This window comes from Caretta caretta, chromosome 3, assembly GCF_965140235.1.
Source record: "Caretta caretta isolate rCarCar2 chromosome 3, rCarCar1.hap1, whole genome shotgun sequence".
NCBI lineage: Eukaryota > Metazoa > Chordata > Testudines > Cheloniidae > Caretta > Caretta caretta.
Window position 1 is genome coordinate 30596250 of NC_134208.1, and position 13072 is coordinate 30609321.

The following is a 13072-nucleotide window of genomic DNA, read 5'->3' on the forward strand; positions in this document are numbered from 1 at the left end:
GCATGAGAGAGAAAGAGATAATGGCTCTATAGCCCAGTGGTTAGAGTGCCCACCAATCAGGTGGGAGATCCATTGTCCAGCCCCCCTGCTCCAGTGACCCTTCATTTAAAACACAGTGGAACAGTTTCAATAGGAGAGATTGAGGGATTCTCACTCAGAGTATCCCATAGTTCAGTGGTGGCACCATTCTTTTGAGAGGTGGGAGACACATGTTCAAATCCTTTCTCCCCCCTCAGGCAGAGAGGAGAATTGAACCTGCGTCTCCCACATCCTGGTTGAATGATCTAACCACTGGGCTAAAATTTATAAGATGGATAGCAAAACCACCACCACCTTCTTCAGCCGGATTCTGAATGGGACCTGATCCAGCAGGCAGCCTCTGAACACACCTGTTGGATTGGGCCCCATAGGTGAGAGAGGCAGTCCTTTGCCTGCCTTCACGGGTTCGTGGATAGCATGGGGCTTAGCCAGGAAATAAGTGCCTGGATGCCCAGAGACAGGAGGCAGCGTGCATGCCCTGAGGCAGAAACTTTGGTACCAAGGGAACTTTTGCAGCAGAAATTTAGTCACTGAATTAGTTTAGGCGCACACAGAGTTAGGCAGCACAATGGAGAGTAAAACTGGGACTTAGCCACCTAACTACCTTTGTGGATCTGGGTCTTAGGAACCTATCTTTAGTCTCCTATTTTTGAAAATGTTGGCCTGTGAGTATAAATATGTGCACAATAACTTTGCTAATGTATAGAAAGGCTAGATAACATTTCATTGTCACTTCAAAATATTTTTTATTGTTGTTAACAGATTTTATGCCACTAAATTTTTTAAAATAAAAATACAGTTTTAGTCCCTGTTGCTGCAGTTGTTTGGCACATCCTTAACTTCAAACCCAGTGGTAGTCCCATTGGTTTCAATATTTAAGTGTCTGCAGGATCAAGGTCTTAATTTTCAATATCTTGGGGTTTTTTTGCATATAGCAGTTTTGTAACACTCTATATTATAAAATTTATAATGAACTACATTATAAATGCTGGGGTTTTTTTTATAATTGCCACTATTGGTAGGGTATCTTGAATTTTATGTATTTTAATCTAAATTTGCAATAGCAAAAATTTTCAAATTAGCTTTACAAAGTCAACCTTTAAAAATGACTTGAAAAAAATCAAGTGATTTAAGCCAATTTATTTAGCATGCCTTGAGTTAAATCATTTCCCCCTGGCATGAACCCTGACTCTAGGCTTGTGTGGTGTTCTGGGAAGCACGTGGCAGTAGCTGAGTATCTCTTACATTGCAGGCAGGTTTGTTGTGACTAGGTAACTGAGTTAATATTGGTTTAAGAGTTTTATATTTTTGTCTTAAAAATACGTTGAGTTGCCTGGTCAGCTGCAGCATAATTGGGGTAGGGAAGATTTCTTTTTATAAAGAGTTATATTGAGTCGGTTGTTATGGGTAAACAAGGCTGAGCTGAACCTCTCAGGAGAGCCTAGGTACAGTCAGAGATAGGCTTTGAGTGGGGATAGACTAGAGGTACTTTCTTAAATCCACTCCACCATGCCAACCAAATGATAATGGGTAGGTGAGTGATCTATTAGTGATTCGTTAACAGCCCCTGTTCACTTATTTCATTAAAATGACAAATAACTACAAAGCGTCCAAATTGTACAGCTAGTTAAAATATGCAGCCTTGTGTTCTTCTGGTCACTCGTTTTCCTCCTTCCTATTCTTTCTGTGTTCTATGCCTACCTATCTCATCCTGTCTATTTAAGCCCAGTCTTGCAAGTTAGTCTGCATGGGTGGATCTAGCTCCAGCCCCAGCCCTAGCATGCTTCCCTGAAGAGTAGCAGCCAGCCAGCCTTGGCTGGGGCCAAGGGGAAAAGGCAAGCAGGAGGGGGCCTTCCGGGTGGAGTGTGGGCGGGGCCATGCTTGGCTGTTTAGGGAGGTATCGTCTCCCCCAGTCTACGATAGCGCTGTCCATGACTATGGAGTCACTGTTGATTGACACATAGTTTCCCCAAATTTGGCCGTGCTCTGGTGACACATCTTGAATCCAACCCTACTTAGCGGCTGCCTTAGCCTTTTGTCAGGTGATCACCTGCTCAAGTGCACCTTGCCTGGCCACATGGCCAGCATTGCCAGGAAGATATCCTTTCCTCCGGGACCATAACCAGGAGGACGAGCCTCCAGCCATGGGGGAAGCCATCCCGCTGCTGAACAGCTCCAACCTGGAGACAGCTCCCACACTCCCAGCTGGTTGGTCAGTGAGTGGGGCCATGACTGGATGATCATAATGGTCCCTTCTGACCTAAATATCTATGAATCTATGACAGTGGGGCTGCAGAGGGCTCCCTGTGCAGCCATGGGGCCAGTGATACTGGATCCCTGCAAGCATAAGGTATGGAGGAGGCTGCAGTCCTAGTGGGGCAGAGACCCCCCAACTAGGACTGCCAGGAGGAGGAATCAGAGTAACAGTCGTGTTAGTCTGTATTTGCAAAAAGAAAAAGAGTACTTGTGGCACCTTAGAGACTAACCAATTTATTTGAGCATAAGCTTTCATGAGCTACAGCTCACTTCATCGGATGCATACTGTGGAAAGTACAGAAGATCTTTTTATACACACAAACCATGAAAAAATGGGTTTTTACCACTACAAAAGGTTTTCTCTCCCCCCACCCCACTCTCCTGCTGGTAATAGCTTATCTAAAGTGATCACTCTCCTTACAAAGTGTATGATAATCAAGGTGGGCCATTTCCAGCACAAATCCAGGGTTTAACAAGAACGTCTGGGGGGTGAGGAAAAAACAAGGGGAAATAGGTTACCTTGCATAATGACTTAGCCACTCCCAGTCTCTATTCAAGCCTAAGTTAATTGTATCCAATTTGCAAATGAATTCCAATTCAACAGTTTCTCGCTGGAGTCTGGATTTGAAGTTTTTTTGTTTTAAGATAGCGACCTTCATGTCTGTGATTGCGTGACCAGAGAGATTGAAGTGTTCTCCGACTGGTTTATGAATGTTATAATTCTTGACATCTGATTTGTGTCCATTTATTCTTTTACGTAGAGACTGTCCAGTTTGACCAATGTACATGGCAGAGGGGCATTGCTGGCACATGATGGCATATATCACATTGGTGGATGTGCAGGTGAACGAGCCTCTGATAGTGTGGCTGATGTTATTAGGCCCTGTGATGGTGTCCCCTGAATATGTTTGTTGCAAGGATAGGTTCCTGGGTTAGTGGTTCTGTTGTGTGGTATGTGGTTGCTGGCTGATAAAGGAGGTGCTGTTGTCATCATGAATAGGTCAGAATATGAACAAGAGGCTGCTCGGCAGCTCTCCAACACCACTTTCTACAAGCCATTACCCTCTGATCCCACTGAGAGTTACCAAAAGAAACTACAGCATTTGCTCAAGAAACTCCCTAAAAAAGCACAAGATCAAATCCGCACAGACACACCACTAGAACCCCGAGCAGGGGTATTCTATCTGCTACCCAAGATCCATAAACCTGGAAATCCTCGGCGCCCCATCATCTTAGGCATTGGCACCCTGACAGCAGGATTGTCTGGCTATGTAGTCTCCCTCCTCAGGCCCTACGCTACCAGCACTCCCAGCTACCTTCGAGACACCACTGACTTCCTAAGGAAACTCCAATCCATCGGTGATCTTCCTGATAACACCATCCTGGCTACTATGGATGTAGAAGCCCTCTACACCAACATTCCACACAAAGATGGACTACAAGCCGTCAAGAACACTATCCCCAATAACGTCACGGCTAACCTGGTGGCTGAACTTTGTGACTTTGTCCTTACCCATAACTATTTCACATTTGGGGACAATGTATACCTTCAAATCAGCGGCACTGCTATGGGTACCCGCATGGCCCCACAGTATGCCAACATTTTTATGGCTGACTTAGAACAACGCTTCCTCAGCTCTCGTCCCCTAACGCCTCTACTCTACTTGCGCTATATTGATGACATCTTCATCATCTGGACCCATGGAAAAGAAGCCCTTGAGGAATTCCACCATGATTTCAACAATTTCCATCCCACCATCAACCTCAGCCTGGTCCAGTACACACAAGAGATCCACTTCCTGGACACTACAGTGCTAATAAACGATGGTCACAAAAACACCACCCTATACCGGAAACCTACTGACCGCTATTCCTACCTACATGCCTCCAGCTTTCACCCTGACCACACCACACGATCCATTGTCTACAGCCAAGCTCTGCGATACAACCGCATTTGCTCCAACCCCTCAGACAGAGACAAACACCTACAAGATCTCTATCAAGCATTCTTACAACTACAATACCCACCTGCGGAAGTGAAGAAACAGATTGACAGAGTCAGAAGAGTACCCAGAAGTCACCTACTACAGGACAGGCCTAACAAAGAAAATAACAGAACGCCACTAGCGGTCACCTTCAGCCCCCAACTAAACCCCCTCCAACGCATTATTAAGGATCTACAACCTATCCTGAAGGACGACCCAACACTCTCACAAATCTTGGGAGACAGGCCAGTCCTTGCCTACAGACAGCCCCCCAACCTGAAGCAAATACTCACTAGCAACCACATACCACACAACAGAACCACTAACCCAGGAACCTATCCTTGCAACAAAGCCCGTTGCCAACTGTGCCCACATATCTATTCAGGGGACACCATCACAGGGCCTAATAACATCAGCCACACTATCAGAGGCTCGTTCACCTGCACATCCACCAATGTGATATATGCCATCATGTGCCAGCAATGCCCCTCTGCCATGTACATTGGTCAAACTGGACAGTCTCTACGTAAAAGAATAAATGGACACAAATCAGATGTCAAGAATTATAACATTTATAAACCAGTCGGAGAACACTTCAATCTCTCTGGTCACGCGATTACAGACATGAAAGTTGCGATATTACAACAGAAAAACTTCAAAACCAGACTCCAGAGAGAGACTGTTGAATTGGAATTCATTTGCAAATTGGATACAATTAACTTAGGCTTGAATAGAGACTGGGAGTGGCTAAGTCATTATGCAAGGTAACCTATTTCCCCTTGTTTTTTCCTCACCCCCCAGATGTTCTTGTTAAACCCTGGATTTGTGCTGGAAATGGCCCACCTTGATTATCATACACATTGTAAGGAGAGTGATCACTTTAGATAAGCTATTACCAGCAGGAGAGTGGGGTGGGGGGAGAGAAAACCTTTTGTAGTGGTAAAAACCCATTTTTTCATGGTTTGTGTGTATACAAAGATCTTCTGTACTTTCCACAGTATTCATCCGATGAAGTGAGCTGTAGCTCACAAAAGCTTATGCTCAAAATAAATTGGTTAGTCTCTAAGGTGCCACAAGTACTCCTTTTCTTTTTTCAGGAGGAGGAAGAGTCCCCAGCTACGGAGGAAGTCACACCTCTGCTGAACGGCTCCTGCCCAGGGATGTCCGTGCCCCTCTTACCCACCGACTGGTGAGTGTGCAGGGCCTTGATAGTGGGGCTGCAGAGGGCTGGTGACACCAAATCCCTATATGTGCAAGGAAGGCTACACTTGGCTGACTGTTACTGATGGACATTTTTTTTTCTATCTCAGTGCATCAGGTGAAATTGACGTTTACCAACAACCAACTATTTAAATCGAATCCCACCGAGCCTAATTATACAAACGTATTTTTGTCCAAGTAGTCTAAGAAATCAAGATTCTATTGTTCTATTCTATGAAAGTATTAGCATCCAAACACAATATTATTTGTGCAGTTTTTCAGATCCTTTTCAGAGTCACTGCTTTCCAAGATATGATCTCCCATTCTGTGACTATGGCATCATTCTTTGTTCCTGGCAGTATGACCTTGCATACATCTGTATTAAAACACATTTTGTTTGAATGGGCCCAGCTAACCAAGCAATCCAGATTGACCTGCATGACTGCCTGTCCTCATCATTATTTACCTCTCAGTATTTGTGTCATCTGCAAATTTTATCAGCAGTGATTTTGTATTTACTTCCAGATCATTGATGAAAATGTTGACTAGCAATGGGCCTAGTACTGAATCCTGTGGAGCCCCATCAGAAACATCCCTATTTGATGATGATTCCCCATTGCCAACTACTTTTTGAGATCTGACAGTTAGCCAGTTCTTCATCAATTTAACGTTTGCTTAACTGACGTCGTAAAATGCTACTTTTTAAAATCAGAATGTTGTGCAGTAGTAAGATGCCTTGTAAAAGTCTATTATATCTACACAGTTATCAAACTTATCAAAAAATGGAATCTGGTTTCTCTGCCAAGACCTGTTTTCCATGCATCCATCCTTTAAGTCTTTATTGTTTGATTCTTGTATTAGTTTTTCTGTTATTTTGTGTGGGATTGATGTCAGTTTAACTTGCCTCTAATTACTCAGGTCAACCTGTTTGCCCTCTTTGAATGCTGGCACAACATTACAGAAATCCTGACTGTAATTCTCCTCTGGGGAACAGTTGAAAGGATGCATAAAGTTCTTGACAGCAACTCCTGTTCATTTTATATATTAATTATGCTTTTCCTAATATTCCAGTGCTTTTTGTTCATATCTTCAAACTAGGGCAGTGTTCCCCCATGAGACGATGTATTGGCAATATACTAGCCGTTGTGGACTGCACATAACTTACATAAAATGAAACAGGCAGCAACCACCTTTTATCTTTCATACAGAAATGTAGCCAGCAGAGATGACAGGTCCAAGCATGCAGTGTTTTATGTTGGTGCTGTGGAACATCATAGGCTACACCTTGCCAGCTCTGCAGGTTGCACCTTGTTATAGCTACTCAGATAACGATGATGTGATCTTTCTACTGTGGATGGCCACTCTGATCATGGCTGCTTAACTTCTTGTGCCTCCGTCCCATGTGTGAGATAACTTGGGGCTAACACTGTCTGGGTGTCATTTTCTCTACTGTGCTAACAATGTAGCACTGTTGAGAGCCAAACATAAGTAGCACTAACAGCATTACTTGTGGGCACATCACCAATGGCAGGAAAAAGCTCAACACCAGATCTATGTGAGTTCTGCTTGTCTTTGGGCCCAACCCTGAAACTGTACCATCAAAGTTGAAAACAAGACTAGCCACTTTTACCAAAAAAATCCAGACCTCAGCATATCCTCAAGCCTGAGCACTACAAAAACCCCAATCTGATATCTGGATCCTGCTGTCTTCAGCCAAAGTTTGGCTCAAATTTCCCATATTCTAGGGGTTAGAGGAACAGTCTATCAACGCTTACTGCACCAAAAACTTCTGGACCCCACAGTCCATAAGCCTTATAAAAACTCAGAACACGCAACTGATATCATGTAGGTGTGTTTTCAGTGCTATTAGAATGGAATGCAGATTTTTTTCCAGTAAAGGAGGAGCAGCTACACTGATTTTCCATTTATACTGAACAATTTAGAGTCAAAAATTGCCAAGATGCACCTAGATGTAAATGGTGGATCAAAAATTTTTCAGTGCTCATGTGACAAGATTCATCAAAGCCCAGAATGTTTTTGGTGCAATAGAAGAGGCTAGAGTTGTTCTTGATTTATGCATTTGAACATGGGGGGCATCAGGCCAAAATTTGCCTGAATCCAGGAGCTGGAACTGGGATTTTGTAGCAATTGTGCCCAATGCTGTCAGAATCCAGGGGGGGTTGGTGCAGGAAAAGGGGACTTGATACTAAATAGCAGCAGAATCCAGGCAGATTTCAGCTTTGGCCTTTTTCTCTGATTGAATAAAAGTCTAAATGTGCAGTTTCCCCTTCTCTGCTCAGCAGGTGGGCGGCTAGGGGCTGGGTAAAAAAATCTGTTTGCATTTTGCCCTTGTACCACTCCAGGGGCTGTTCGGAGGGGCAGAGGGGCAGGTCCCCTCCAGGCAGCAGCAGGGGTTAGTTCAGAGTAGGGAGTGGGGCAGTACCAGGGATTTCCTACACTCCCCCACCAATTTTCCCAGACACCCCCCCATGGTCAACTAGTTACATGCAGTGTTGCCAATTTAGTCATTGGCTGGAAATTTGAATTCAAACTGAAACATTAATACACACTTTAAAAGCACATACAGTATATGATAAAATATGTGTATCTGAAAAAGCATGATAGGTTTGAAAAGTATGAACCAAGACTAGCTTCCTCACACAGCTGTGTTTTTTATGACACTGTCGACGCATTCATTTCAGGGATGTTGGCTGACCTAATAATTTAAATTATGATTTGCAAGCAGGGTCTGAATGAGCTCTCCCTTGACAGCTAGTGATGATCTAGGGTGGTTGAGGGGGAAAGGCTTCAGGACCAGATTGTATTTATATGAAAACACCTATTCTGCCTAGGTATACAGCAGACACAGTTGTGTTGCCCAAGTGATCAATTCTGGCTGGTGTTGGGTTATAAATCAGTTTAGAATTGAATGCCGGGGTAATTAAATGTTTGTTGTTATTTTATAATTAAAGGGCAGCAGAGCTGTGCTTAGCCTGTCCTGACTGAGGGGGTCACCCACCCTCAAGTGAACTACACTCGCTAAGCAGAGGGCTTGGAGGCCAGATCCCAGTGGAGAGAGAGGGTGGGGACAGGTGTTTTGCTTGATGGTGTGGGCTCTGCCTAAGGCTTTGTCTATACTAGGACTTATGTCAGCAAAATTTTTGTCTGTCAGGGGTGTGAAAAAAAGACACCCCTGACCGACATGATTTTCACCAACAAAAGCGCTGGTGTGCACAGTGCTATGTTGGTGGGCGCACTCTCTCCCACCGGCACAGAGCACCTACACAGGAGACCTTACAACAGTGCAGCTGCAGCGGTTCAGCTGTGCAGCTGTAAGGTCTGCAGTGTAGACATAGCCTAAGGGCAAGTCGACACTACCGCACCGCATCGACGCAGCTGCACTGATACATCTGGTGAAGACGCGCTATTCCAGTGGGAGAGCACTCTCCTGTCGGCATCATTACTCCATCTCTGCGAGAGGTGGAAGCCATGCCAGCGGGAGAGCGTCTTCCACTGACATAGCACAATGTGGACAGCGCTTAGGCCATTGTAACTTGCGTTGTTCAGGGGGTGTCTTTATCACACCTCTGAGTGATGTCAGTTAGATTGACTTAAGCGGTAGTGTAGACCAGCCCTAAGAGTGACCAGCACTATTTGACCTGCCTCTATCCCCTGTTAAAAGATAGAGCTGATTAGGCACCATTGAGAGTCTTTTGTTATTAGGATACCACTAGAGGTGAAATCACTGATAATCAGGCCTAAGTGCTGAGACCTGCTGTGGGACAGTGTTTCCGTGGAAGAGACTTGCCCAGCCTTCACCAGCAGTGAGGTTCCCCCACTGAGAGCTGAAATCACTGAGAGCTGGGTGGAACCTCAAGAGACCTACTTGCAGAGGTCATAGTGGTAGGTGACAGCAGAAGGTGAGGGTGCAGGGCCATTGGCAATGGAGCGGTAGAGTGAACGGTGACTTGATGAACAACAGTGGCCAGAGCAAGCGGTGAGCAGCTAGAGGAATCAGCAAGGTACTTTCCCCCCACCCTCCTCCATGGGAGATGAACTCTCGTGAAAGCACCTCTGCACTCCGGAACTCCAGTGACCAAAGACAACAACGGTGAGTGAAGTGGGGTGGAGGAAGACTTGACAGCGATGTTAAAGGAACCTTTGTTTGTTGGACTATGTTTTAGTGACTTTGATCCAGAATGCCAGATTTGTGACTGGGAAACTTATATAAATATATGTTTCCTAGTAGGCCAAGATTTTTAAAATGCATTATTTGCCAAGGTTGTTATCTCACATTGTTGCTATCTCAAGAGGTTGTTATCTTGGGGAGTTTCTGTACTAAACATTTTTATTATTATATCATAATTAATTTTTACATAAGAACGGCCATACTGGGTCAGACCAATGGTCCATCCAGCCCAGCATCCTGTCTTCCTACAGTGGCCAATGCCAGGTGTTTCAGAGGGAATTAACAGAACGGGCAATCATCAAGTGATCCATCCCCTGTCATCCAATCCACTAATCATTTTAGTTGTCCTTTTCTGTACCTTTTCCAATTCCAATGTATCTTTTTTGAGATGGGGCAACCAGAACTGCAGGCAATATTGAAGGTGTGGGTGTACCATGGATTTATATAGCGGCATTATGATATTTTCTGTCTTATTATCTATCCCTTTCCTAATGGTTCTTAAAAAGAAAAGGAGTACTTGTGGCACCTTAGAGACTAACCAATTTATTTGAGCATGAGCTTTCGTGAGCCACAGCTCACTTCATCAGATGTGTACCGTGGAAACTGCAGCAGACTTTATATACACACAGAGAATATGAAACAATACCTCCTCCCACCCCACTGTCCTGCTGGTAATAGCTTATCTAAAGTGATCACAGTAAGCTATTACCAGCAGGACAGTGGGGTGGGAGGAGGTATTGTTTCATATTCTCTGTGTGTATATAAAGTCTGCTGCAGTTTCCACGGTACACATCTGATGAAGTGAGCTGTGGCTCACGAAAGCTCATGCTCAAATAAATTGGTTAGTCTCTAAGGTGCCACAAGTACTCCTTTTCTTTTTGCGAATACAGACTAACACGGCTGTTCCTCTGAAACCTAATGGTTCTTAACATTCTGTTAGCTTTTTTGACTGTTGCTGCACATTGAGCAGATATTTTCAGAGAACAATCCACAATGACTCTGAAATCTCTTTCTTGAGCAGTAACAGCTATTTTAGACTCCATCATTTATGTATGTATCGTTGAGATTATGTTTCCAACATGCATTATTTTGCATTTATCAACCTTGAATTTCATCTGCCATTTTGTTGCGCAGTGACCCAATTTTGTGCAATCCCTTTGTAACTCTTCACAGCCTGCTTTGGACTTAACTATCTTGAATAATTTTGTATCGTCTGCTAATTTTACCGTTTTACTGTTTACCCCTTTATCCAGATCATTTATGAATATGTTGAATAGTACTGGCCCCAATACAGACCTCGGGGGAACACCACTATTTATCTCTCTCCCTTCTGAAAATTGACCATTTATTCCTATCCTTTGTTTCCTGTCTTTTAACAGTTACTGATTCATGAGAAGACCTTCCTTCTTATCCCATGACTGCTTACTTTTCCAAAGTCAATTTAAATTCAATACATTTTTTATGTATGTTTTTTTGTTTTAGAAATCTAGAACTGTTATGTGTTTTGGCATAATTTGCATTATCCTTATGTTAAATTTGTATTATGCTAACAAAACATTTAATTTATTCATATCTGTTTTATGTGTTGCAAGTCCAAATGAAAATGAAAAGACAAAAAACAATGCCACAATTTTTCCACTCAAAGGCCTCAAAAACCAGCCAAGATAAAGAACACATCAAGAACCAAGAATATACCTATATGTCATCTGAAGGTTAAAGTGGTATATCCTATATCTGATCAGCACAAATACAGCAACCTGCTGAAGAAACAGTGTCTCCAAAACCTAAAGGCAGTTCCCAATGTTTGTCGGTCAAAGTTTTCCCATTTATTGAAGTGACAAAAGATGGCTACCAGTGCACCTCTTGCATAAAAGCTTATGAAGAAGGAAAGCTTCCCCAAGCTACAACTGATGTGAAGGGGCTTGGTTTTCCAGACCAACTTGCAAAGTCAATAATGACAAACTATGTGAAAAGGCTACAAAACCCCAATCATCTGCACTGCATTGATATGCAGAAAGCCTTATAAGCCAGTCACTGTCAAAGCCAATATTAGAAGTACTTTGAGGCTGTTAAGAATGCTGGAAACACAACACAGTTTATGCGAACATATGGCTGTCACATCATACTTTCCATTTAAGCAAGAGATACCACACACTACAAACTTGAGGCCAATGTTAAGTGCATTGTCACTTGCTAATCCTGAAGTTGGACACTGGCTCTGAACAAGACTGGCAAATGTTCACTATCTTTCTGCAAGAAACTCAACTGACTGGTTAGAAGCATGCGGTGCAACAGTGAAAGACTCAGCAGTTGAAAAAGTGAAGAACTCTCTCACTACATTCAAAAAAATTGCATAAAGGGCTGATAAATGCACCGATACAAATGGATGTCAAGTATTACGTCATTGCATACATTATCTTGATGCCAGTGGTAGGCCAGTAGATTCATTTCTAGATGTTCAGGTTATAGAAGACACATTGGCTGCATCTGTGACAACCCATATCTTAGAAGAGTTAAATACTTGTAAATTGGACCCCAAACAGATGGCTGCTTGTGCATTTGATGGAGCTGCAAACTTCTCTGGAAGACATAGTGGAGTACAAGCTTTGCTCAGAGAAAAGTGTAACCCTAATCTCTCCTGTACACGCTGCAGAGGCCATCTACTCCAACTAGCACTAGTATGAGCGCCAGACTCTTCAAAAGACATTTAAAAAGCCATAAATGTCTTCATTATACCCTTTTTTCAGCAAGAGAACAAAAAGACTGAACCTCTTGGAAAAAACAGAAGGGATTGAAGTTTAAATTAGTCCAACCTGAGAAAACCCGCTGGCTTTCTCATGGGTAATCCTTGGCTGTTGTCTTAAAATTACTGCAATCGTGACTCTCCCTGCTTGCAGCAGTCTCTCCCAGCCGGTCATTCACCTGTCACCCATGCCTCTGCCTGATCATATGAACGAACTAATGAGCATATCAGTTGAAGGAATGGAAGTACTGGACACAGGAGAAGCCACTGAAGATGGACGCACTGTATTCAAAAGTTCCTTAACAGAGTTGTGCAAAATTGTAACACGAAACCAAGAAGGATGTAGCTGTTGTGCTTCATAGCCAGCTTGTGGAGCTAACTTTAATATATGCAATGATTTTAAAACAGGAGTTAAAATTAATGAAAAGGTCACGAAACGTTTTTCAATTTTTGCTATGGTGCCATGACTACAGCCCACCTTCTCCCTCCTGCTCTCGCCCCCGCCCCAGTTTCAGTTCCTGGGGGATACACGGGGCAGTGCCCCTCTAGCCAGCAGCGCGAGGCAGTTCAAGGGGAGAGGAACAGGGCCCCTCCAAATTAGCAGCGGGGAGCTGTTCACGCGGTGCACTGCCCGTGTCCCACCCGCCTGCCGGACATGGA